The sequence below is a fragment of the Carcharodon carcharias genome, chromosome X, assembly GCF_017639515.1.
Source record: "Carcharodon carcharias isolate sCarCar2 chromosome X, sCarCar2.pri, whole genome shotgun sequence".
Taxonomy (NCBI): Eukaryota; Metazoa; Chordata; class Chondrichthyes; order Lamniformes; family Lamnidae; genus Carcharodon; species Carcharodon carcharias.
In genome coordinates this window covers 6429921-6455110 of record NC_054507.1, presented here as the reverse complement: position 1 = coordinate 6455110, position 25190 = coordinate 6429921, and positions in this window count along the sequence as shown.

Here is a 25190-nt window from a genome sequence, read left to right as displayed (position 1 = left end):
ACACCCTGTCTCCCCTCCCCCACACACCCCCCGTCTCCCCTCCCCCACACATACACACCCCATCTCCCCTACCCCACACACACACACCCCGTCTCCCCTCCCCCACACACACACCCCCCGTCTCCCCTCCCCCACACACCCCCCGTCTCCCCTCCCCCACACACACCCCGTCTCCCCTCCCCCACGCACACCCCGTCTCCCCTCCCCCACACACACACCCCCCATCTCCCCTCCCCCACACATACACCCCCATCTCCCCTCCCCCACACACCCCCCGTCTCCCCTCCCCCACACACCCCCCGTCTCCCCTCCCCCACACACACCCCGTCTCCCCTCCCCCACGCACACCCCGTCTCCCCTCCCCCACACACACACCCCCCATCTCCCCTCCCCCACACATACACCCCCATCTCCCCTCCCCCACACACACCCCGTCTCCCCTCCCCCACACACACCCCGTCTCCCCCTCCCACCACACACACCCCCATCTCCCCTCCCCCACACATACACCCCGTCTCCCCTCCCCCACACACACCCCGTCTCCCCTCCCCCACACACACCCCGTCTCCCCTCCCCCACACACCCCCCGTCTCCCCTCCCCCACACACCCACCCCCCATCTCCCCTCCCCCACACACACCCCCCGTCTCCCCTCTCCCACACACCCCCCATCTCCCCTCCCCCACAAACACCCCGTCTCCCCTCCCCCACACACACACCCCATCTCCCTTCCCCCACACACACACACCCCATCTCCCCTCCCCCACACACACACCCCCCATCTCCCCTCCCCCACACACACACACACCCCCCGTCTCCCCTCCCCCACACACCCCCCGTCTCCCCTCCCCCACACACACACCCCCCGTCTCCCCTCACCCACACACCCCCCGTCTCCCCTCCCCCATATACACCCCGTCTCCTCCGCCTCCCCTGGAGAAACAGTCCCAAAAATACTCAGTGAACTCATCATCCAGGCCAACTTTGTGAACCTGCATCGTCCAATCTCTGTGTAGATTGAAATCACCCACTTTTACTGCACCTTTCCAACAATGATTTCTTCCTCTGTACCCCATCCTACTGCATAGATATTGTTAAGGGTTCTACAAGCCACTCTATTAGGGGACATGTGGAAGAACATGTGAAACTGAAGAGACTGCTGTCATACATTAACCCCTGTTCAGCTCAGATCAAACAATCCCTCTCCTGATGAGGTGTTTGTTCAGTGTCAGGTCCTTGGTAAGCTGTGCAGCCGCCCATTTTAAGTGACAGATCCCAAAAGGAATGGTTGGACTGAACCCTGGTTTAAATGAACATGAACTTGCCTCGATAGTGCCAACTTGCTAGAAAAGTGACAATTTTATCATCCATTAAATGGGTGAAAAATCAGCTAAGTTATATTGAACCATTTGGTTCGTCTGTGCAGTTTTCTCTTTTCTGTGTCTGTGTAGTATTCCCCCTGTTTCTCTATCTGTGCACTATTCTCCCTGTTTCTCTATCTGTGCGGAATTCCCCCTGTTTCTCTATCTGTGCACTATTCTCCCTGTTTCTCTATCTGTGCACTATTCTCCCTGTTTCTCTATCTGTGCACTATTCTCCCTGTTTCTCTATCTGTGCACTATTCTCCATGTTTCTCTATCTGTGCACTATTCTCCCTGTTTCTCTATCTGTGCGGAATTCCCCGTTTCTCTATCTGTGCACTATTCTCCCTGTTTCTCTATCTGTGCGGAATTCCCCGTTTCTCTATCTGTGCACTATTCTCCCTGTTTCTCTATCTGTGCAGTATTCTCCCTGTTTCTCTATCTGTGCACTATTCTCCCTGTTTCTCTATCTGTGCAGTATTCCCCGTTTCTCTATCTGTGCACTATTCTCCGTGTTTCTCTATCTGTGCAGTATTCCCCCTGTTTCTCTATCTGTGCAGTATTCCCCCTGTTTCTCTATCTGTGCAGTATTCCCCCTGTTTCTCTATCTGTGCAGTATTCCCCCTGTTTCTCTATCTATGCAGTATTCCCCCTGTTTCCCTATCTGTGCACTATTCTCCCTGTTTCTCTATCTGTGCAGTATTCCCACTGTTTCTCTATCTGTGCACTATTCTCCCTGTTTCTCTATCTGTGCACTATTCTCCCTGTTTCTCTATCTGTGCAGTATTCCCCGTTTCTCTATCTGTGCACTATTCTCCGTGTTTCTCTATCTGTGCAGTATTCCCCCTGTTTCTCTATCTGTGCAGTATTCCCCCTGTTTCTCTATCTGTGCACTATTCTCCCTGTTTCTCTATCTGTGCAGTATTCCCCCTGTTTCTCTATCTGTGCAGTATTCCCCCTGTTTCTCTATCTGTGCAGTATTCCCCCTGTTTCTCTATCTATGCAGTATTCCCCCTGTTTCCCTATCTGTGCACTATTCTCCCTGTTTCTCTGCCTGTGCACTATTCTCCCTGTTTCTCTATCTGTGCGGAATTCCCCCTGTTTCTCTATCTGTGCAGTATTCTCCCTGTTTCTCTATCTGTGCAGTATTCCCCCCGTTTCTCTATCTGTGCACTGTTCGCCCTGTTTCTCTATCTGTGCGGAATTCTCCGTTTCTCTATCTGTGCAGTATTCCCCCGTTTCTCTATCAGTGCAGTATTCCCCCTGTTTCTCGATCTGTGCAGTATTCCCCCTGTTTCTCTATCTGTGCAGTATTCCCCCTGTTTCTCTATCTGTGCAGTATTCCCCCTGTTTCTCTATCTGTGCACTATTCTCCCTGTTTCTCTATCTGTGCAGTATTCCCCCTGTTTCTCTATCTGTGCACTATTCTCCGTGTTTCTCTATCTGTGCACTATTCTTCATGTTTCTCTCTCTGTGCAGTATTCCCCCTGTTTCTCTATCTGTGCACTATTCTCCGTGTTTCTCTATCTGTGCAGTATTCCCCCTGTTTCTCTATCTGTGCAGTATTCCCACTGTTTCTCCAACTGTGCAGTATTCCCCCTGTTTCTCTATCTGTGTACTATTCTCCCTGTTTCTCTATCTGTGCAGTATTCTCCCTGTTTCTCTATCTGTGCACTATTCTCCCTGTTTCTCTATCTGTGCACTATTCCCCCTGTTTCCCTATCTGTGCAGTATTCCCCCTGTTTCCCTGTCTGTGCACTATTCCCCCTGTTTCTCTATCTGTGCAGTATTCCCACTGTTTCTCTATCTGTGCAGTATTCCCCCTGTTTCTCTATCTGTGCAATATTCCCCCGTTTCTCTCTCTCTGCAGTGTTCCCCCTGTTTCTCTATCTGTGCAGTATTCCCCCTGTTTCTCTATCTGTGCAGTATTCCCCCTGTTTCTCTATCTGTGCAGTATTCCCCCTGTTTCTCTATCTGTGCAATATTCCCCCGTTTCTCTCTCTCTGCAGTATTCCCCCTGTTTCTCTATCTGTGCAGTATTCCCCCTGTTTCTCTATCTGTGCAGTATTCCCCCTGTTTCTCTATCTGTGCAGTATTCCCCCTGTTTCTCTATCTGTACGGAATTCCCCCTGTTTCTCTATCTGTGCACTATTCCCCCTGTTTCTCTATCTGTGCACTATTCTCCCTGTTTCTCTATCTGTGCACTATTCTCCCTGTTTCTCTCTCTCTGCAGTATTCCCCCTGTTTCTCTATCTGTGCAGTATTCCCCCTGTTTCTCTATCTGTGCAATATTCCCCCTGTTTCTATATCTGTGCAGTATTCCCCCTGTTTCTCTATCTGTGCAATATTCCCCCGTTTCTCTCTCTCTGCAGTATTCCCCCTGTTTCTCTATCTGTGCAGTATTCCCCCTGTTTCTCTATCTGTGCAGTATTCCCCCTGTTTCTCTATCTGTGCAGTATTCCCCCTGTTTCTCTATCTGTACGGAATTCCCCCTGTTTCTCTATCTGTGCACTATTCCCCCTGTTTCTCTATCTGTGCACTATTCTCCCTGTTTCTCTATCTGTGCACTATTCTCCCTGTTTCTCTATCTGTGAAGTATTCCCCCTGTTTCTCTATCTGTGCAGTATTCCCCCTGTTTCTCTATCTGTGCAGAATTCCCCCTGTTTCTCTATTTGTGCAGTATTCCCCCTGTTTCTCTATCTGTGAAGTATTCCCCCTGTTTCTCTATCTGTGTAGTATTCCCCCTGTTTCTCTATCTGTGCAGTATTCCCCCTGTTTCTCTATCTGTGCAGTATTCCCCCTGTTTCTCTATCTGTGCGGTATTCTTCCTCTCAGAATGTGAGACATTCCTATTTCGAGACTGCAACTGTTTGACACACATCCCTTTTTAATGGCGTAAGCGACAGACATGGGAGAGATAGAATGAAGATTCCTCCCAGGCGAGCACATCTTATTTGCTCATTATCTATGTTCAAGTTATAAATCCATTTCATCACCAGTGCCTTTATCAGAGAGTACCAGAAAATGAATTTTTAGTTTCTAGGTCAGCACACATTGTGAGCGAATCAGGAGTAGGCTATTCGGCCCCTCGAGGCTGCTCCACCATTCAATCAGATCATGGCTGATCTGATTGTGACCTCAACCCCACGTTCCACTTCACCCCGATAACCTTTGACTCCCTGTTAGTCAAGAATCTACCTCTGCCTTAGAAATATCCAATGACCCAGCCTCCACCACTCTCTGTGGTAGAGAGTTCCAAAGATTCACGACCCGCTGATAGAAAAATTTTCTCCTCATCTCCATCTCAAATGGGAGACCCTTTATTTTTGATCTGTGTCCCCTAGTTCCAGCCTCTCCCACATGAGGAAATATCCTCTCAGCATCCACCCTGTCAAATCCCCTCAGGACTTGATCACCTCTCATTCTTCTAAACTCCAGTGGATACAGGCCCAACCTGTTCCACCTTTCCTCATAAGACAATCCCCCCTTCCCAAGAGTCAGTCGAATGAACCTTCTCTGAACTGTTTCTACTGCATTTATATCCTTTCTTAAATAAGGAGACCAAAACTGTACACATACTCCAGATGAGATCTCAGCAACACCCTGTACATCTGCAGTAAAACATCCCTACTTTTAAGTTTAATTCCTCTTGCGATAAGTGACAACATTCCATTTCCCTTCCTAGTCACTTGCTGTACCTGTTGACTAACTTCTTGTGATTCATGTATGAGGACACTCAGATCCCTCTGTACCTCAGAGTTTTGCACGGGGAGACAGAGGCATCGTGGTATCGTCACTGGACTAGTAATCCAGTGACCTAGGGTAATGCTCCCGGGTTTGAATCCCACCACTCCAAGACTCAATCAATAAAAACCTGGGAACTAAAAGTCTCATGAAACCATTGTCGATTGTTGTAAAAACCCATCTGGGTCACTAATGTCCTTTAGGGAAGGAAATCTGCTGTCCTTACCTGGTCTGACCTACATGTGACTCCAGACCCACAGCAATGTGGCTGACTCTTAAATGCCCTCTGAACAAGGGCAGTTAGGCATTGGCAATAAATGCTGACCTAGCCAGTGACACTCACATCCCATGAATGAATAAAAGTCTCTCTCTATTTAAATAATATGCTGCTTTTCTATACTTCTTGCCAAAGTGGACAAATTCACACTTTTCCACATTATACTCCATCTGCCAAATTTTTGCCCCTCACTTAACCTGTCTATATCCCATTGCAGATTCCTTATGTCCTCTTCACAATTTACTTTCCTACCTATCTGCATGTCATCAGCAAATTTGGCAACCACACACATTCAATCCCTTCATCCAAGTCATTGATATAAATTGTAAATAGTTGAGCCCCGGCACTGATCCCTGTAGCACAGCACTCATCACATCTTGCCGACTCGAAAAGGACCCATTTATTCCTACTCTCTGCTTCCTGTTAGCTAACCAATCCTCTTACCCCCGACACCATGAGCTCTTAAGTAACCTTTGAGACACCAACTCTCCTGCTATAACCGTGGGGACTCGACTTGCAACCACGCCTAATAATGGTTGGTTGGGCATTCAAAACATGCCACAGCCCTGAGCTCAGTATCTTAGGTCTTTATGAATCCAAATACTCATTACAGACAGCCACATTTCTCCCTCTCTCCACATGATAACCCGCACAATTCTGCATGATTTAACTATATAAGCTAAAATACAACTCCCTATGTGGATATTTTAATTAAATTATCCCTGATCAATAACTGTTAGCTCTTAATAAGTTCCTCTCTGTCGAGCTGGCAAATGTAACTCCCTTTGATACTCTTTGGATAACTTCATTCATTATTCCATGTAGCTGTTATTCTACCAAATGAAACCTTTAATTATGAGCCTGTCTTTGTTTCTGTATCATTGGTGCCAATCCAAAAGGATCATCCATGTTTTCCTACACAGTTATCAGCTGATTATAAAGTTAAGCCTCATTGTTTTATCCTGAAAATGACCATTCCTGCAGGGTCAGCCCCAGCCAGTGGTATTTTAAATGGGCTTTCAAGTCCCTGCTTAACAGACAAAGGCTAACATTCCTGTGATGTGAAGAGAAATGAATAGTAGTGTAACATTAGCAGATTTACTCTTTACTTACAGCCCTTTCACCTGGCTATGTACACTTTCCAATCTGACTGTTCTTGCTTTTGGGAAGCTGGGCTAACTTTAGTAATTTTGTTAAGTGCCAAGTTTTGCTTGCATCCATCATAAAACCACCCATGTGCTGGCACTCTCTGGAAGTAAGGTGGTTGGCAATATGGATGAGTACACCAAAGTTGTTGAAGTAGAAGTATCTATCAAGCAATAATATATTTATTGTCTGAATTCTTGAGTATTGCTGAAATGGCAGTTCCCCAAGCTTTTGTTTAGTTGGAAAAGGCGTAATGCATGGACATGCTCCTTCTGTCTGCCAAGGACAGGGCCCTGTGTGTGAATATATGTAGCTTCTAGCATGCGTGAGTGAACCACACTGCAAACCTAACTGACGATCTTAAATTGGTTGTCAGTGTCATTCTTAGCACACTCAGGATTGTTTAGCAGGTGTTGTCCAATTGCGGAATCACATCTAATGTTGGACACTGTGTTTTGAGTTTTGCAAGCACGGGCTGGTTGGGTGCGGTCTGTACCCTGCCCGTTGTGAACAGCCGAAGGGACATGCTGTTTACAATCTGCCAGTCTTTGGGACATACAGTCTACATACCGAGCATTACACTGGCACTGAAATTCATATATCTCATTACTCATTTGTGCGATAGGCAGAATGTCTTTTTTTTTAAATGACACCATGTATGGCCAAATAGGTAGTGTTGCCATGGGATCCCCTCTAGGCCCAGCTCTCACAAACATCTTTGTCAGCTTCCACAAGAAACACATCTTCAATGGAATGACACCTAAGCTCCTACCCCTCGCATATTTCCGATACATAGATATATGCCTTTATTTGAATCTGCAGCTGCATATAAGAACTTTCTTACACACTTCAATGCCTCCATCCTGCCCTCAAATTCACCTTTGAAATGGAGCAGCCAAATGAACCCCCTTCCTCAATGTAGTAGTTGAGGAGCCTGCTGAACAGGCAAAGGCTAACATTCCCATGATACAAAGAGAAATAGTCGTTTAACATTAGCAGTCTGATTAAACTCCAATCCTGTCAACCACAAGCCTACATTCAGTGGCCAGGACACACATTGGGATTCCTACAGTTCCACGCACTGTAAGATTGGCTTTATTGGCAGCCTCGTAAATAGGGCCCGGGCCATTTGCTCACCATGCAAGCTTGGTGCTGAAATAGGGGCATCAAAGGCATCCTGCAGGATAATGGCTACCCTGATCAGATCATTTCACGCTGTGTATCACACAAACTCATGAATGGGCCTAAGGCCTTCACTTTCGGTCCTGAAAAGTGTCCAGTCTACCTCAGATTACTCTGGAAGGGTAAGGTGTCTCAAAGATTTGAGCACCAAGTAAAGGTACCCATTGCACGCTGCTACTGTGCAGTAGCAATACAAATGGTATTCTTTACCAACAGGATGTTGCCTTCAATCCAAAGAGACATTCTGCCTATCACACAGATGAATAATGAGGTATATGAATTTCAGTGCCAGTGTGATGCTCGGTATGTAGACTGTACATCCCAAAGACTGGCAGATTGTAAACAGCATGTCCAATCGGCTGTTCACAACGGGCAGGGTACAGACCGTACCCAACCAGCCCGTGCTTGCAAAACTCAAAACACAGTGTCCAACATTAGATGTGATTTTGCAATTGGACAACACCTGCTAAACAATCCCAAGTGTGCTAAGAATTACACTGAAAACTAATTTAAGCTTATCAGTTGGGTTTGCAGTGTGGCTCACTTAAGCATGTTAGAAGCCACATATATTCACTCACAGGGCCCTGTCCTTCGCAGACAGAGGGAGCATGTCCACGCATTACGCCTTTTCCAACTAAACAAAAGCTTCGGGGGGGCAGCCATTCCCTGATTCATTTCCCGTGGCAATGCCTTGGCCAGTCAGAGTCTGGTTAGAAATTGAAACTAAAGCTTGGCAGTTAAAAGTTAAGTGTTCTCTGTTGCATTCTCCATGGCAAGGCCTGGACCAATCAGCACTCGCTTCTCAGTACAAATTGTTCCCTTTACTGTCGGTTTATCTCGCATAGCTGTTCTGATGAGTGCAAGGCAAAAAGCTTCAATAGGTTGTCTCTTTTTTGAGCAATACTCAAGTTCTATATTACCAAAAGACTATTTGTCTGAATTCTATGAAAATTTTCTTTGTGATGTTTTTGACACACTTTTAAATGTCATTTCCATTATAAATTCCTGTATGTGCTGTTACAAGTGTAGAAATTTGCCTCAGATATTCTTTCAGATACAGTAGCGGTAGTCACTCCTTGTATGGTCTGAGCATCTTGGGTTTATGGGTGTGTCTGAACTGTATAACATCTAATAATACAATAGTTAACCTATGGATGTAACAGGACATCCTTTTAATCTGAATTGGATATCTGTGTCATTAAAGACAGACCAAAATAAATACTTGGTAACATTGGGTTGATAGCTAATCATTAAACTGCTTAATTTCACATCAAGTGTGCTAATTGTATATGAATTGTTTAACTGAATGCAGGCCAAGGGCATTAACTGGGGATTCACTTGTGTCACTATAAATAGATATGGACTGAAACTGGTTGTTGGATTCGGAGGTGCATGCTTGTAAAATGTAACTCTAAAAGCTAATAAAATTGTGTAAAGATTAGTTCCAGTTATGTCCTTCACCAACTGGCTTTCTGGAATATAACATGGTAGCAGAGGGTAGTTGCTGGAAGGTAATGTTTGGAAGGGTTAAACACAGGCAGAACGAGGATGAAAGTACCTATAGCAAATCAGACTATCATAGCAGAATATAGAATAGAAACAGCAATATTGGTAGAATGAATCCTGGGAATGTACAAGGAGCAGTTACTAGGTAATTCAGGTTTTGCTCGAGGTGTCATTATGTGATGAACTTGACATATGGTACAGAGAATTCTGAGGAAGGTGATGAAGATAACAATGAATCCCAAGTAAATTTTACTTCTAACCAGCCAGTTAGGGACCAGTAACTTGTGTTTAAAGTGGACGAAGTTTGAAATTCTGGTTACCTACTCGGAGAATAAAGCCACAAGATTCCACGATTTTAAACAAACAAAATAAACTACTGTACAAAGTCAGAAAAGTAAAACAATCTATAATATCTCTTTTACTTCATGTTGATTCTGGATGTTAAGAGTGTATATGAATTAAGAGGCAAACTGCTCAAACGCTTCACACTGAACACTAAATGGCAGATACGGCTAAGACAGATCCCACAGATTTCTTAGCAATCCATCCAGACATCAGTGACCACTGTGAATCACCAAAAACTTGCTAAGACTCTGTCCCTCACGGATTTTAACTCTTCACTTCTGAAAATCTAGCCTCTGAATTCCCTTGAAAGCCGCCCCTCCTCAGACTGCTTCAACTACTGCTCACCTCCTGATGGTTCAGTCTCTTCTGAGACGCGTTCCACAAGATTCACAAAGCTGTACTCCTGTTCCTAATTATCGGTGCAGTTCCAGCTCTTTCATAGATTGCTAGCGTCACTAAGCTGGCACTGCCCCTGGGTTTCTCTGAACTTCAGTCTCCTGGCTACATTCAGCTATAAATGGCTCCCAGGACTTCTCCTGAGCCCTAATTCTCTCCACCAAGGAACCAGTGACCATCCGCCATTGTCTCAGCTCCCCAGGACTTCTCCTGAGTTCCTTGCTGCACCGGACGGCTCCCAGGGATTCTCTGTGAGCTTTAAATCACATGAGGTCCAAACTTTCAGTTGCATCAATGGCTCCAAGGGCTTCTTTGAGCCCTAACTGCTTGGAGCCTGCTAACAACAGGACCCTGCTGCAGAAAACCCCAATAAATTGAAATCAGCGAACCTTCTTAAACTCCACCAATCTCCATGACCATGGAACCTCTCAGGGTTCACTGAATGCTTTTAAACTAATTTAGCTCTAACTCCCAAAACAAAACATCTCTGGATAGCATTCTTTTGCAGGCAGTGTAGACATCACATCTCCAGCTAAGTAAGCCCATCTGCTGTTTTATGGCTCCATCTCTCCTATTCTGACTCTATTAAACAAACATGGGTAACCTTCTGAACTGCCATTTTCTTTTAGGTGTTCTGGCAAATTCTAAAGCCCAGCATTTTAACTAACTTTGCAAGAACAATCTTGCCAGAACTAAACAATACCTCTAAAATATTAACATAAACCATAAACTAGATATTCGGTGCATGCTGGTCACAAGTTTTAGTTCTGTGTTGAATTGTCACTCTCAGACTCCTTTAACTGTGCTTGCTAGATAGTACTTGTACTTCAATAGTATGTGGGGGTAAAATGTTGCCTTGATTCGCTAAGTAGTGAGGATAAATGTAAGATTAAGCAATAAAGGAGAGTAAGGGAGGGGTGGCACCTCTCACAGGCGGGCTCACCGCACTCTTTGGGCTGGCTCGTCTTGTATTGGTCCTCGCCTTCACTGAGCTCTCACCTGTGGCGCCAGGTAGTTGGTAGAATGCAACAGCGACCATGCCCCAGTAAACCACTTTGGGTGGGCCAAACCAGCTGAGGGTAGCTGTCAGGGCTCCTACCCTCAGCCACTTAGGGATTTGTCTACCTTGGCATGTGAAGACTGATTCTGGCAGACTGGGCAGATGAGACCAATCTCAGGTCCGATGGATTGTAGTGAGGGAGAGCTGCACAACGTCAGTCTCACTCTCTCGTCCAGATCTGTCTTGGTCCAGTGGCAAAATGAGCCTCGACGCCTGGAGGTAGATCCAGATGCAGTGGGTGAGCCGGACGTCTTCTGCATCTTGTCAAGCTTTAAGCATTGCACAACATGATACTTCACCTTCAAATTTTGGAACCTGAGCAGATGATGATGAGTCACCCTGTACTACCTATGCTCATGTGTTTTACGATGACAGTCCTAAGGAATAGAATACAATAGATCACAGGCTGGATGGTGGTAGGCTGACCGATCATGATGCACAGGATGATGCTGTCACATCCAAAGGCCAATTGCCTAAAGTGGACACTCGGGTGACATACGTTCCAGAGGGTCCAGTGAATGAAGGGATGTGACTATTATGGGATGGGCAGGAAAAGCTCCTGACAGGTTTAAATATTGGTTAAATGTTCAAGATGATGGCCAAGGGGTGAAGTACATGGACTGGCAGAACGGAAAGTAAGAAAGCACACTGAGAGTTCCTATAGTGGGTCTGAGAGTGAATCTTGCATTAGAAAACCATCACATACTGGAGACAGTACGAGACCACACGAGACAGTGATCTTACAGTGATCCTCCCAAAAGGTATCGATGTACAAGTGGAGGCTGCAGCTTGAATAGATTACAGAATGCAAGGAGGGCTACAGAACAGTCTTGATATGAGGACTTCTGCTTCTAGACCTATTATTAGAAGTTTTGGTGGCTGCCAATAAACTAGAGAACAAACTAATCAGAGAGATGAAACCAAAGGAATTAGGTAGTTAGGAGGAATTTGGAGTTTATTCTGAAGTACCAGATCGGGGACAGCCAGCCTTGTCCTAGATGGATTTGTACAGAAAAGGTCCTTACAGATGGGGCTCATAAAGCTAAAGTGAGGCTCGTTTCCCAGGGCTTTGAAGGATGATTGGACAACACAGATGTTAGAGTGGACTGTCCCACAGCGGGATAAGTAATTCTGGAAGTCTTTTTAGCTTTTTAGGCCACACATTGATGGGAGTGTAGATCAATTAACATAAAAGCTATGTTTCTGCAGGCTGAAAAATTTCAGAGAGAAGTATTTCTGAAACCACCTAAAGAGGCAAGTGATGCAGAAGGGAAACTATGGAAAATAAATAATGCGTTTATGGCCTGAATGATGTCTCGAGGGTGTGGCATTTTTCAGTGAGATCTGTTTTACTGAAAGCAGGATGTGTTCAGCTAAAAGCAAATGTTTAATTGGTATCAAAAAGGGAAACTTTCAGGCATCTTCATGATGCATGTTGATGATTTCTAATAAAACGGTACTGTGGAATTTAAGAAATGTGTTATTAATACGATTCAAGTGGAATTTAAGATTGGAACTCAGGCTTCAGGGGCTTTTAACTATATTGATTTAGTTAGAATAGGTCTGGAATAACTTTGAATCAGTAATCCTATCTCGAGAGTAGTATTCCTATCCCAGTTAATCATGCTTGGTCATCACAGAAAGGTAATGTCACATCTAAAGAAGAAACAGAATAGCATGAAGCTTGATTGGTCAGTTTAATTGGTTATACACTTAGTTCTAATTCATTAAAACTAGCATCTGGTCTAGGTACTACAATGAGGCACCCTAAAGTCGGGTGTTTTAAGGGCAAATAAAACATTTAAAAAGTTAAATATGGAGAAACGCATACTTAAGTTTCCATCCTTGTGTGACCCAAATTACATGAAATTAGCCATTTTTAGTGATGCCTCTCATGCTAATCTTTCTGATGGGTATTTGAGTGCAGTGGGTTTCATAATTTTGGCGGGTAAAAATGGGAAAAGTTGCCCTTTAGCCGGGGAAACCTAGAAAATAAAAAGGGTTATTAAAAGTACTTTTTCTGCGGAAATTCCGGCTCTTGTGGAAGCAGTGGATATGGGATTCTAGATGTCAAATATTTTAGGGGAAATTCTGTACAAGGGGCGGATTGAAATCACTTTGCCGATTGAATGTTACAGAGATAGTTGTTCCTTGTGGGATAACGTGCACGCTACAAAAAGTGTAAGTGAGCAAAGATAAAGGATTGACCTTGCTAGCGTGAAACAAATGTTGGGAGAGAAGGAAATCTCCAAGATCAAATGGGTTGTTGCAAGTCATCAATTATGTGATTGCTTCACAAAAAAAAGTGCTTGGTAATAAGAAATTATTGGGGGTCCTAGAAGAGTGGTACCTTGTAATGAATGCTTTGCACAGAATAAGGAAAATTATTTTTTCTTCTTTGACTTGGTTTGAAATATTGTTTGAGCGTATTAATTAAGCTTTAAGCTAAAAGGAGGAAATCTTAATTGTCTAAATTAAAGTTAACTATAGACAGGTGGAGGGTATTCATTATTTGAGCACATATAAAGAGACACTTATTAACCCTTGGTGTTGGAGTAGAATTAGGAGCTAAACACTTGTAATGTTTCACTCTGTGAATAAATCTAAAACTGAGTAAAGATTGGCTTCTGGTCTCCTCCTTCACCACTGGCTGTCATGTTTAACAACAATGAGGTCACTATTGCATGAAGTGCTGCATCAAATTTTAGCTAATCAATCAGATTGAGTTGACAGCCGCCCTGCCTTGGGCAGTTTATGCAGAGGATTTCTTTCAGATGGTTGCAGGGTATAGTTTCTGTCAATTAGCCTGTGGGCAAAATCTCAACTTGTCTGTGTGCTAGTCCTCCTGCTCTTGAAAGTACTATTAGTTCCATTTTAGCTGCATGTTTGAATGCAGGGAGACAGGCTTTCATCAAAGCTGAGGTCTCGGAGAAAATTCAGAGAGCTCTGTGGAATCGTATAAGATCATCCAGGACAGAATTTAAGTCAGGAGATGTGGTGAGGGTCATAGAGAATGGAAACACGCTAATAAGGTAATAGGTCTTGATGGTAAGACAGTACTTATTAAACATGACAATCAAACTGTTAAGGTTCATTCCTCATGATTAATCAGAATTAGTTTCAAAATATTGGACTCTGAGCAGCTGATGGAAGTAAATGAGACACCTTGCACCTCAAATGCTCGTGTGTTTTGTGATGAAGGTCTTGAGGAACAGAATATGGTAGATCAAGGGCTGGAAAGTGTAAAGTGAGTGATCATGTTTTTTTCACCCTTTCATTAGGATATGAACTTTGCTGGCAAGGCCAGTATTTGCTGCCTCATCCTAATTGCACTTGAGAAGGTGGTGGTGAGCCACATGATACACAGGACAGAGCTATCAACAGTCAGCTTACCAGTGTGGGTACTCGGGTGACATATTCCAGAAGGGTCACGTGAATGATGCCACCATTATAGGATGTGCAGGAAAAGCCACCCCCAAGTTTAAATATTGGTTGAATGTCCAGGATGATGACCTAGAAGCCAGGTCCATGGATTGGCAGAATGAGGTGAAAGAATGCAGAGTAAGAAAGCACAGTGCAAGCACTGATAGGGGATCCAGAAATGATCCTTATGTCAGATATCACGACCACGTAAACAGTGTTTCCTCGAAGTGGCCCATGAGCTAAGAATTTGTGTGTGTGTGTGCACATGTGTGTATATATAACCCCTTTTTAATTTGTGAATAATTCAATTTAAAAATAACCAGCAGCAAAGCTTTAACCTCAAATAAGATAATGGTTTGTTTATTACAAAACATTAAGTATTACTTTTATTTAAGTAACTTAACATTACCAATTAAATACAGACAAAGAGTAGATACAATTAAGGATAGAGGATACTTATAAAGACGAAATTCAGTTCAGTCCTTTAAGATATCATTGCAGGCCTGTTGTTTGCTGTTGAAGTGTTTGTTGTCTGGAGTGAGGAGTTGAAGAGCTGTGTTCAGCAGTTGCAATGGCTTCTGTAGTCCAATAGTCAGAGGTTCCCTTTGTAGATGGACTCAGCAGGTTTTTGGGAGAGAGAGGTTTCTTGTTCCTTGCTAGTTCTGTGGTTGCAACACTTACAGATTGCTTGGACTCTTTTGACAGACAGCTGGTGATTTCTGGATACCTTTCTCTTTGCCCTTCCTTAGCCAAGAACCCCCTTGGATAATGTCTCTCCAAGTTCTCCCTGGAGTTCTGCACACAAATGGCTGTTCTCAGTCAGACTTTATACAGTTCAAAATCCAAACTGTCGAATCATGTTTCCAAAGTAGGTGTTGGGCTAACCCAGGCCTGGGCGTAGTCCTGTCCATTGCCTTTTAGCCGAGGTAATGAACCTTTTAAATCTCTAAGCCATTAACTTGAACGGTTCCCATTCTTCCAGGTTTGGTGAGATAGGAAAGAGCTATTCACACCCCCAGGGCAGCCACTGTCAGTGAGTTTCTGTTTACCTTGTGGAAATGTGCAATGAATTTTAAATATCTTCACTTGTATGTCTTAAGTACACCAATGAAACACTCTAATGTCAAGAATGTTTTTAAGGGCAAATGAAACATGAAAAAATTATATCTGGAGAAACGTGTACTTAAGTCCCTGTGCTCAGGTGACCTAAGAACATGGAACTATAGTGATTCTGATGGATATTCCAGCGCAGCTGGCTTTATAATATTTCTGTTGGGTAAGAATGGGAATTTTTCTTTCACTTGGAAAGCTAAGAAAATTAAAAAAAGGTGGTTAAAAGCACTTTGCTGAAACACTGACTCTTATGGAGGCAGCAGATATGGGATTCTCTTTGTCAAGTATCTTAAGTGAAATTCTGTACATTGGACATTCTGAAGATGGTATATCCATTGTGGGCTATAGTTCATTGTGGGATAATGTGCACTCTTATGAAAAGCGTGAGCGAGAAAAGGTGGTTAGTTTGTAACGTGTAATTCCATAAATAAATGCTTATAACATTATGTAAAGATTGGCTCCAGTTTTATCCTTCATCAATTGGTTTTCTGGAATGGAACAATGTGAACATATAGGATGGCAGTTAGGATTAGATTCACATTAATCAATCAGTACAACTTATCTTCACTTAATAATACAAAATATTGATTACTCCATATCAGTGGGTTACCTGACTTGACTAAAACAAAATAACTCCTAACTCCAATCCTGCATTCTGCTTCAGAGGTTGGCCATAGCTCCCCCTCACATTGTCTGTTTAAAAAAAATCTAACCGATCTCATAGTCTCTACTGGACCTAACTGACTCTGTCCGTTAGAATTATAGAAAGATGCAGCTCAGGAGGAGGCTGTTCGGCCAATCATGCACATGCTGGCTCTTTGAAAGCGCTATCCAGCCACTCCCTGCTCTTTCCCCATAGCCTAAATTATAAATTTTCTCACTTCAAGTGTTTATCGGATTTCCTTTTGAAAGTTCCTATCGAATCTGCTTCCGCTGCCCTTTCAGGCAGCGCCTTCCAGATCACAACAACTCGCTGTGTTTAAGTAAATAGTTTATGCTTGTGTCCTCTGTTCTTTTGCCAAGCACCTTAAATCTTTGTCCTCTAGTCATTGACTCTTCTACTGGAAACAGTTTCTCCTTACTCTATCAGAATTGTTAACAATTTTGAATACCTCTATCAAATCTTCTCTTAACCTTCTGTGCTCTAAGGAGATCAACCCCTGTCACCCCACTCTCTCCATATAACTGAAGTCCCTCATCCCTGGAATCATTCTCATGAATCTTTTCTGCACTCTCTCTAAAGTCTTCACATCCGTCCTAAAGCGTGGTGCCCAGAACTGGACACAACACCAGCTGGGAATGAACTAGTATTATAAATGTTTAGCGTAACTTGCTTGCTTTTGTAGTCCATACGTCTATTAACAAAGCCAACGATCCCATATGCTTTTTTTAAACAATCATCTCAACTTGTCCTGTCACCTTCACACTTACAGCCTGAATCTGCTTTTAAATTGTGCCATTGAGCTTGTATTAACCCTCCTCATTCTTTCTACCAAAATGTAGCACTTCACACTTCTCTGCATTATATTTTATCTGCTATGTGTGTGCCCATTTCACTAAGTTTGTGTTTGACCTTCTGAAGCCTGTTCCTGTCCTCGTTGTTTATTACATTTCTGGATGTTGTATCATCTGCAAGTTTTGAAATGCTGTTCTGTATACACAAGCTCAGGTCATTTAGATATATTTATCAAAAAGTGCAATGGTGCTAATACTAATCTCTGGGGAATAACACTGGATACTTCACTTCAGTCCAAAAACAACTGTTCACCACGACTCTGCTCTCTGTCTCTTAACCAATTTTCTATCCACGCTGCCAATGTTCCTTTAACTCCATGGGTTTTATTTTGAGAACAAGTCTACTATGTAACCCTTTGTCAAATACATTTTGAAAGTCCATAAATACAGCATCAATTGCACATCCCTCATTATTTCATTAAAGGACTCTTATCAAGTTGTTCAAACCTAATTTTTGCCTTTAACAAATCCGTGCTGGCTGTCATTTATTAACCCATACTTTTCCAAGCCCTAACTCATTTTGTCTCAGACCAACATTGGCCTGACTGGTCTGTAATCGCTGGGTTTAACCCTCTGCCCTTCTTTAAACAGAGCTGTAACATTTGTAATGCTTCAGTCCTCATTGTCCTGACTGGTCTGTATTCACTGGGTTTAACCCTCTGCCCTTCTTTAAACAGAGCTGTAACATTTATAATGCTTCAGTCCTCATTGGCCTGACTGGTCTGTAATCACTGGGTTTAACCCTCTGTCCTTCCTTTAACAGAGCTGTAACATTTGTAATGCTTCAGTCCTCATTGGCCTGACTGGTCTGTAATCACTGGGTTTAACCCTCTGCCCTTCTTTAAACAGAGCTGTAACATTTGTAATGCTTCAGTCCTCATTGGCCTGACTGGTCTGTATTCACTGCGTTTAACCCTCTGCCTTTCTTTAAACAGAGCTGTAACATTTGTAATGCTTCAGTCCTCATTGGCCTGACTGGTCTGTAATCGCTGGTTTAACCCTCTGCCCTTTAAACAGAGCTGTAACATTTGTAATGCTTTAGTCCTCATTGGTCTGACTGGTCTGTAATCACTGGGTTTAACCCTCTGCCCTTCTTTAAACAGAGCTGTAACATTTGTAATGCTTCAGTCCTCATTGGCCTGACTGGACTGTAATCGTTGGGTTTAACCCTCTGCCCTTTAAACAGAGCTGTAACATTTGTAATGCTTCAGTCCTCATTGGCCTGACTGGTCTGTAATCACTGGGTTTAACCCTCTGCACTTCTTTAAACAGAGCTGTAACATTTGTAATGCTTCAGTCCTCATTGGCCTGACTGGTCTGTAATCACTGGGTTTAACCCTCTGCCCTTCTTTAAACAGAGCTGTAACATTTGTAATGCTTCAGTCCTCATTGGCCTGACTGGTCTGTAATCACTGGGTTTAACCCTCTGCCCTTCTTTAAACAGAGCTGTAACATTTATAATGCTTCAGTCCTCATTGGCCTGACTGGTCTGTAATCACTGGGTTTAACCCTCTGCCCTTCTTTAAACAGAGCTGTAACATTTGTAATGCTTCAGTCCTCATTGGCCTGACTGGTCTGTAATCACTGGGTTTAACCCTCTGCCCTTCTTTAAACAGAGCTGTAACATTTATAATGCTTCAGTCCTCATTGGCCTGACTGGTCTGTAATCACTGGGTTTAACCCTCTGCCCTTCTTTAAACAGAGCTGTAACATTTGTAATGCTTCAGTCCTCATTGGCCTGACTGGTCTGTAATCACTGGGTTTAACCCTCTGCACTTCTTTAAACAGAGCTGTAACATTTGTAATGCTTCAGTCCTCATTGGCCTGACTGGTCTGTAATCACTGGGTTTAACCCTCTGCCCTTTAAACAGAGCTGTAACATTTGTAATGCTCCGGTCCTCTGACACCACCCACATATCCAAGAAGGATGGAAGGATTATGGTCAGAGCTCTTTCACTTTCCACCCTTTCTTCCCAACTGGACCTGCCAATCTTTTAAGTACCACCTCCTGACTATTGTAATCCTGTCCAGTATTGCTCCTGCTTTCCCAGCAACATCTTATTCTCTGTTTATGACAGATATAAATTACACATTTAATTCCTCAGTCATTCCCTCTGTCTCCACAAGAAGATCTCCTTTTTCCCCCTAATCTTCATGTTTATATGTTTATAAAAGATTTTTGGTTCCCTTTTATATTAGCTGTAAATCTATTCTCATTCTCTTTGACCCTCTTATTCCCTTTCTGTTGATCATCTCTGTGCTCCCTGTATTCAACTTGCTCCCTCTACTGTACTATAGAATCGGAGAATGGTTGCAACAGAGGAGGAGGCCATTTGGGCCATTGTGTCTGTGCTGGCTCTCTGCAAGAGCAACTTAGTCCTACTCCCCCACTCTTTCCTCTGCTTTTTTACTTTCCAGCTGCTTATCCAATTCCCTTTTGAAAGCCCCGATTGAATCTGCCTCCACCACACACTCAGGTAGTGCATTCCAGACCCTAACCACTCACTGCGTTAAATAAGCTTTTCCCCATGTCCCCATTGCACCTTTTGTGAAAAACCTTAAATCAATGTCCTGGTTTGTGATCCTTCTGCCAATGGGAACAGTTTCTGTGTCTCTACTCTGTTTAGACTCCTCATGAACCTTTATAATTGTCATAAACCTCTTTTTCCTGTCTCATTTTAATCTGTATCTTTTGTCACCCAGGGAACTCCAGTTATAGGTACCCTTCCTTTTCCTATAATGGGACTGTGTCTGTACCTGAACCATCTCTTTGAAGGCCTTCCATTGTTTAATTAGTTATTTGCCTACCCATTTTTGATTCTAATCCACCTGGTGCAAATCCCATTTCAACTCACTGTAGTTAAACTGCCTCCAGTTAAGTATTTTTTTGCTCGAATGTTCCTTGTTCTTTTTTGTAACTATTCTAAACCTGATGATATTATGATCACTGTTTCCCAAATGCTCTCCCACTGAAACATACTCCACTTACCCAATTCATTCCCAGAACTAGATCCAGCAATGCTTCCTTCCTCATAAGGCTGGAGACACACTGAATAGGAAAGTTCTATTGTACATAGTTCAGGAATTATTCCCCCCCCCACCCCCGACTTTGTCCTCTACACTCTTACTATTCCAGTCTGTATTAAGATAATTGAAGTCCTCTATTAGCATTACTCTGTAGTTCTTGTATCTGTCAGTAATTTGCCTGCAAATTTATTCTATCTCCACCTCAATATTATGCCTGCAGCACAAGACCTCTTTTATTGTTCCTTAATTCTGACCAAATAGATTCTGTCTTTGAAACCTCAACTACATCATCCCTCTCCAGTGTTATGATAGTTTATTTGACCAGTACTGCCACCGCCTTGTGGCTTTTTCTCCTTCTATAGCTTCCCCAAAACCCTTGTACTCAGGAATATTAAGTTCCCAAACCTTTCTTTGAACAAGGTTTCCATTATTGCCACTATACAATATCTCCACATGGTGACCATTGCCTGCAGCTCATCCATCTTATTTACCATTTCCTATGTATCCATGCACATGTACTCCAAACCCTTTTAACTGCTTCACATGCCCCTGGCCTGATCCCTCCTATTTCTGAACTATTTGTTACTCAAGCACTATTGTCCCTTCCAGTTCTCGGTGTCTCTCTGGCCTTTCATCTTGGTGTCTACCTCAACACCACCCCCCCTTGCCAAGTTAGCTTGGAAAGAGCTATACAGAAGCTCCTGGGAGTGGAATGGGAAAAAACAGTCTCTGTATGTTCAAAGCCAGGGCAATGAGTTGAAGAGTCTACAGCGTGAGAGGTCTTTAGAGAAACTTTGTGGATCAGTTAGCCAAAACCCAATGGAAGGATCTCCATGTAATCACAGCCTCGAGGAATAGCTGGAATACCAAGGAGAATTAAAGTAAAATCCAGGGGAGGCTGGAGCATACCTTTTGGGTTGCTCCCAAGAAAAGTGAATGAACCTTCAAGATTCACAAAATAAGGGAGCTCTTTTGGAGGAGCGGGAGGTTAAAAAGTGGAACTGAGTTTATAGCATAAGTCTTTATAAATTATAGTGTTGTTAGAGGTGCTAATTACTCTTTATAAATACAATAAAATTAGTTTTCTTTGTTTTTAAACGTGAAATGGTGTGGCGTAGTTCTGTCAGTTAATTGCTGGGTGTTTGGATTTCTTCTTTAAACGTTGACAGTCCTTGACAGGATCGTAACACCATTCTCAGAATGTCAAATCTGATCATCTTTTGTGAAATTCTTTAAAGTTTCCTGTCAGTTACAAGCATTTTGGCCAAATGCATATGTTTGAGTGGGGAGAAAATTTGAGTACTTTTTGCAGGTAACGTGAGACACTTTATCTCAGAAGAATGGCATTTAATGTAAAATTAAAGAATTGTAAAGACACGCAGCCAGAGAGGCATTATTTTATTTTAAATACACCTTCCCAGCATAGAGCCTCGTTCTCCAGAAGTACTGGTGGCAATAGCTCCATCTATAATTTCCTTCCATATTCTCCTGGTGGATGAGGCTGCACACTGGGCAGCTAATTCAGAAAATTAGCCTGAAAATGTGAACAATTATGGTACCGACATGTTACCATTAAGCCACATGGACTGTTTCTGAAATATTGTTTGATGGTGATTTTCTTACAGTACATCCAAGCAGAGCCACCAACTAACAAGTCTCTTTCCAGTCTGGTTGTCCAGCTGCTGCAGTTCCAGGAGGAGGTGTTTGGAAAACACGTAAGCAATGCACCTCTTACCAAATTGCCAGTAAGTAGTACAACTCATTTCTCTCACAAATGCGTTTGTAACCATTAGAGCTGGTTTAACATAGGAACAGGAGCAGGCCATTCAGCCCCTCGAGCCTACTTCGCCATTCAGTTGGATCATGATCTATATCTTAACTCCATCTACCCGCCATGGTTGCGTAACCCTTAACACCCGCAACTAGCAAAAATCTATCAATCTCCATTTTGAGAGCTTCAATTGTGCCCCGGTCTCTACAGTTTTTAGGGGGAGAGAGTTCCAGATTTCCGCTATCCTTTGTGTGAAGTGCTTCCTGACATTTCCCCTGAATGGCCTAGGTCTAATTTTAAGATTATGCCCCCTTGTTGGAAGATTTCACCCCCCCCGCCCCCCCCCTCAACTCCCCCCAGAGGAAATAGTTTCTTTTTATCTACTGTAAGAGGTTCTGCAATCATCCTAACACTCCAGTTACATCACCCCATAACCTTGTTTATACAGGAGAATACAAGCCTATGTGGCTACAAGCCTAGATATGGGGAAGGTGCCAGAGGATTGGAAAGTGACAAATGTTGACACCCTTGCTCAAAGAAGAGTGCAAGGCAGTCCTGGTAACTACAGGCTAGTTAGTCTGACACAAGTGGTGGGTAAGATTTTAGAATCCTTAATTCAGGGAAAAAATCAGCAGGCACTTGGAGAGGTTTGAGATAGTTAAGGAGAGGCAGCATGGATTTGTAAAAGACAAATTGAGCTTAACTAATCTAATTAAAAATTTTTTGAAGTAATGGACAAGGCTGATGAAAGGAATGCGGTGGATGTTGTCTAAATGGATTTTTAGAAAGTGGTTGACATGGTACTGCATAAAAGGCTGGTTAAGAAAATTGAGGCTTATGAAATAAGAGGGTCAGTGTGAACTTGCATAAAAAATTGGCTGAAGGAACAGAAAACAGCAAGTCGCAGTAAATGGTTATTTTCAGACTGGAGGGTGGTAGACAGTGGTGTTCCCCAAGGGTCAGTGCTGGGACCACTGCTTTGTTTGATAGATATGAATGACTTGGATACTGCAGTGCAGAGTAAAATTTCAAAATGTGCCAATGATACCAAACTTGGAGGAGTGGCAAACAGTGAGGATGATACTAATCAACTGCAGCAAGATATCAATAGGCTGGCACAGTGGACAGACAAGTGGGAAATGGAATTTAATACAGAGAAGTTTGAGGTGATGCATTTTGGCAGAAGGGATAGGGAGAGGCAATATAGACTTAATGGCACAATTCTAAAGAGTGTGCAGGGGCAGAGGGACCTGGGGGTTCATGTGCAGAGATCTTTGAAGGTGACAGGACATATTGAGAGAGTGGTTAGCAAAGCAATGGGATCTTGGGCTTCATAAATAGAGGCATTGAGTATGAAAACAGGGGAGTTCTGCTGAACCTTTCTAAAGCTCTGGTTAGGTCCCAACCAGAGTATTGTGTCCAGTTCTGGTCACCACACTTTAGGAAAGATGTGAGGGTCCTTGAGAGGGTGCAGAGGAGATTTACCAGAATGGTTCCAGGGTTGGGGGATTTTAGCTACAAGGTTAGGTTAGAGAAGCTGGGGTAGTTCTCCTTGGAGTAAAGGAGATTGAGGAGAGATTTGATAGAGGTGCACAAGATTATGACAGGTTTAGATAAGGTAGATAAAGAAAAGCTGTTCCCATTAACTGAAGGTACTAGGATGAGGGTGCAGAGTTTAAGATTTTGGGTAAGACATGCAGGGAGATGTCAGGAAGAACTTTTTTTTATGCAGCAAGTGGTAATGACCTGGAACTCACTGCCCACAAAGGTGGTGGAAGTGGAAATAATGATTTCAAAAGGAAATTGGATTGGCACTTGGAGGAAATAAAATTGCAGAGTGATGGGGACCAAGCGGGGAGTGGCACTGACTGGATTGCTCCATGGGCAGCCAGCATAGATTCGATCAGTTGAATGACCTCTTTCTGTGCTGTAAGTGACTCTGTTCATGCAAACTGTCCTCGTAATTAGAGCCTTCGAACTCCGTCTGCTGCGATGTTTCCATATTAAGCTAAACTCGTTTACACCGAGTGCTTTTGTAATGACCAGGATGCCTTGAATTTAGCACCATGATTCTGCGACGAGTCTATCCAGGGTTGGAGGGCATCTCAGTTGAAACCTAATAGTACATCTCATGTGACATTGTTCAGGGGCATCCTTGCACCTAGAGCACAGATTCTGATATGTACCAGTGAACGAGATGGGTTTTTCAAACAATCAATAGTTTTATGGTCACCATTACTTTCAATTCCAGGTTTATTAATGGAATTTAAATTCCACCAGCTGCTGTGGGATTTGAACCATTGTCCCCAGAATATTAGCCTGGCCCTCTGGATTACTAGCCCAGTGACATCACCATTAGGCCACTGTCTCCTCCATTGCTTTAATGGAGCAAATTTAACTGAAGAAATAGATTAATTATTTGACATTAGAATATTAATACACAGAATTTTACAGCACAGAAGCCTTCCAGCCCATGGTGTCTGCTACCACTCAAAGAGCTAACACCTTAACCCCCAGCACTTTGCCCTGTCCCCTTTCAAATTTTGTTTTTGAAATATTTCTCCACAACGGTTTAAAAAGCGAAATGGATTCTTCTTCCATCACTATTTCTGGCATGAGAAGCAAGGAGGAGCATGAAATTGGATTAATGGGATATTGCATCGTGTGAGGAGGAGAAGGGGATCAGACGAGGTGGGATATTACACGGTGTTGGGAGCAAGCAGGAGAGTGGGATTAGACTGGGTGGGATATTAAAGAGTGAGGAGAATGAGGAGAGTGGGATTAGACTGGGTAAAATACTACAGGATTTGTTGAGTGGGAAAAGAGTAGACAGTTGGATGTGAAGATCCAGTGCTGGCTTTTTTTAGCCTCCTCTGCTATAACCTGGTCAGGAGATATTGAAGCACATGGGGAGTCACAGTTTGCAGAATCTGCTTAAGGAAAGAAATGGATCCATTTGAAAAAGTGGAATGCTAACACAGTTCATTTGCAGCAGCTGTTGATCAGAGATTTGGGGACTCTCCGTTATCTTTAACCCATTACCTACAGGTAATCAAGCTTCCACAGGAGAGACGAAACAGAAAAGAATAAAAGTCGTTCCTGAGAGAAGTAAAATGAATGAGATATTTGCTACTAAGAAGCAGAGGTTGCCTGTTCACTCCAGTTCCCCTCCAACTGAAACTTCTGATTTGATACTTATTAATAATCCTTCCTTGTCGTAGCGAAATGAAATCACTCCAGATGTAAAAGTTCTGGCCTTCATGCAAAAGTCAAAGTAGATGCTGATTCAACCCCTTGCAAATATTCTGTTCAGAGTGAGTGGACC